The sequence below is a fragment of the Schistocerca nitens genome, chromosome 8, assembly GCF_023898315.1.
Source record: "Schistocerca nitens isolate TAMUIC-IGC-003100 chromosome 8, iqSchNite1.1, whole genome shotgun sequence".
Taxonomy (NCBI): Eukaryota; Metazoa; Arthropoda; class Insecta; order Orthoptera; family Acrididae; genus Schistocerca; species Schistocerca nitens.
The window spans coordinates 203,046,541-203,049,762 of NC_064621.1; the positions used below are offsets into that span (position 1 = coordinate 203,046,541).

At 41.7% G+C, this 3,222-nt stretch overlaps 1 pseudogene; it reads left to right on the forward strand.

Moving 5' to 3' along the window:
• Nucleotides 1-1,058: 1,058 nt before the first annotated feature.
• On the forward strand, nucleotides 1,059-1,176 carry LOC126199917 (5S ribosomal RNA; annotated as a pseudogene).
• Nucleotides 1,177-3,222: the final 2,046 nt, after the last annotated feature.

Consider the following 3,222-nt stretch of genomic DNA (forward strand, 5'->3'; position numbering starts at 1 on the left):
TGAAGGAGATGAATGGAATGGAGTAGATCAATTGATCTACGAGATGCAGAAAGGACTCTGTGAAACGTTTCAGTACAAATAAAAACATTCATAGACACTTTGAAACAAAAAGTTTGAACACTAAACTTCCCTGCAGTTTTGCAAGCATTTTTTGTCACAATACTGAAAGGAGAGCTAGTCCAACATGTGACATATCAGGCAATTATTGTTAATTATATATATTTTACATATGCCCTATGTGCAAAGCATAACTTTTACGAGCATACGAATTATAAAATATTTAATGAATGAAGCAATAAACTGCCAGAAAAAATTATATTATTATTTTACATGACAGAATTAAGAAGTGAGCAAAACTAATAAGAATCTTCATAAAAACAAATGAATGGGGTAATTAGGGCAGTTTTTCTTCTCACTCATTGTCCGCTTCCTCTGTATCGATTTGTATTGTGGACCATGTGAAAAATGTCTAATAAAACTTAATATATCCTACAGGAAAATGTTGTGCAAGTTTCTGCATGCTTCGTTTTTTATCATTATTGGATTTGTCAGTAATGTATGCTTTCTAATGAGAAAGATTCAGCGGATATTGTTACACTTAAGAGAGAAAATATTCAAACGCAATACTGAATACGCAACAACATGAATAATTGAACAATAATTTTATTTTACTTAGGCATACCCCTTCCTGCTGCCTCGTCTGGCCTGTATCCCAGATTCTTCAAAGCTAGAACGTCATCTGAATTCACTACATTTAAGTAAGAATAAATGCTTTCTCTGTGGTTCTCCACATCAAACTGTTGTCAGTAACGTGACATTACGAGCGGGTAGTCTGCTATGCGATTGAAATATAAGGTGTGAGAAGGATATATTTACTTTACAGAAGGGAACAACTAGGCTACATATTTCCATTCTTCATCTTTAATGATTATCATCGGCCAGAGAAATCGTGTTCCAGTGGGTATCAGTGTGGGCTTCCTGCCCAGCATCAAACAGTGCAATTCCATCTATCGGTTGCTAAAAAATTAAGAAAATAAATTAAAATTTGGTTATATATGGCCAACGGCCTTGCCGCAGTGGTAACACCGGTTCCCGTTAGATCACCGAAGTTAAGCGCTGTCTGGCTGGGCTAGCTCTTGGATAGGTGACCACCTAGGCTGTCCAGCGCTGTTGGCAAGCGGGGTGTACTTAGCAATTGTGAAGCAAACTGAGGAGCTACTTTACTGAGAAGTAGCGGCTCCGGTCACGAAAACTGACAACGGCTGGGAGAGCGGTGTGCTGACCACGTGCCCCTCCATATCCGCATCCAGTGACGCCAGTGGGCTGAGGATGACACGGCGGTCGGTCGGTACCGTTGGGCCTTCATGGCCTGTTCGGACGGAGTTTAGTTCGATTTTTAGGTTACGTATGCTCCCTTTGCATGTGATGGTTCGACTGAATTAGCTGTCCTGCCTGATACCACCTCCCCGTAAGCAGATACAAGAATTGTTACCCGCAGATCTCCTGTCCCCTGCCGGAGGCAGCCTCCGATGACGATTCAGTGACGACGCAGTGTTCCGACAGAATGAATGACATAAAAAGGGACAGTAGGAAGTCGAAAAACCAGTATCAGACAAAAATTTAAAAGAACAATTACGTATTTAAATGTAGACAAACGTTTGAATGCATCGACAAAACACAGTTCTCCGTTACTCGTTAGATAGCCCGTCCGCCATAGGAAATTACAAGTATCATCGCCCAGCCCCTACGGATTTGCAAGTAGTTGAACGTGAGAAAGCATCAGAAGTACTCTACAGGAGGTATAGTGGTTGGCCATGAGAGATGCTAGATATGTGTGCAAAGAGCGGCAGTTTTAACTACAGGAATATCGGCATATGGACTGTGCAGAAACCTCACGAAGCTAACTGCGTGCTAGCGTCTGACGCACCACAATAAGTGCTTGCTCCGAGAAAATGTAGTTCCTGATGGAAAGGGGGGCCGGGGTGGGGCATCACAGACCATTCCTTTGACTGGAAGAGAAGACAGGATGTACAGTGGTGCTCAGGTTGCACATCTTGTGGTGGAGCAGGACGTACGACGCCGGCATTCCTGTTCTTTATTGATTTTCGCCATGTTTTGCATTTCTAAATAAAATTTTTGAGACAACATAAAAATTATTCACCCCCCCCCCCCCCCCCTAATCACAGGGTGCCACACACAGGCAACTCATCGGTGGGTCAGGAGGGCGGAATTAAACTGTTATTACCAGAAGCAGTTTGGGTTTATTCAGGATTCCGATACATCATAATACTTCCCAATCCTTTGCTACAAAACTCCATTTTGCAACGTAATCTGCGTTCAATGCGACGGCCTTAAGCCTGTCTGGCCGCATAGTGCCACTCTGTTGGTACACGTAGGATCCACCATCTTCCCGCATCAACAACCTACTCTGTGGCTATTAGATATTAAATTAACACGCAGAAACACAAGAAACTGAACTATTAAAGCACACAGATGATATAATAAAATTCGCTCCTGGTTAGGAGGTCGTAAATGACAAATGTGGTTACTTCCCTGTTGCTGCGTCTGTATCAGTCGGCTACTACTGCCTGAGAGACAATCTCCACTCATTCCAAATTAATAATATAAGTGTAGACCAGTTGTGGCTTAAATTCAAAGAAATAGTATCGGCAGCAAATGAGACATTTATACTAAATAAATTAACAAACGACGGAGCTGATCGTACTTGGTACAGAAAACGGGTTAGAACACTGTTGCAGAAACAACGAAACAAACATGCCTAATTTAAACAGACGCAAAATCCCAAGATTGGCGATCTTTTACACTAACTCGAAATTTAGCGCGGACTTCAATGCGAAATGCCTATAACAGTTTCCACAACGAAACTTTGTCTCGAAACCTGGCAGAAAATCCAAAGAGATTCTGGTCGTATGTGAAGTATGTCAGCGTCAAGAAACAATAAATGCCTTCCCTGCACGATAACAATGGAGATACTATTGAAGACAGTGCTGCCAAAGCAGAGTTACTAAACACAGCCTTCCGAAATTCCTTCACAAAAGAAGACGAAGTAAAAATTCCAGAATTAAAATCGAGAACAGCTGCCAACATGAGAATCGTAGAGGTGAAGCAACTTAAATCACTTAATAAATGCAAGTCTTCTGCTCCAGAATGTATACCAATTAGTTTCCTTTCGGAGTATGCTGATGCATTAGCTCCATACTT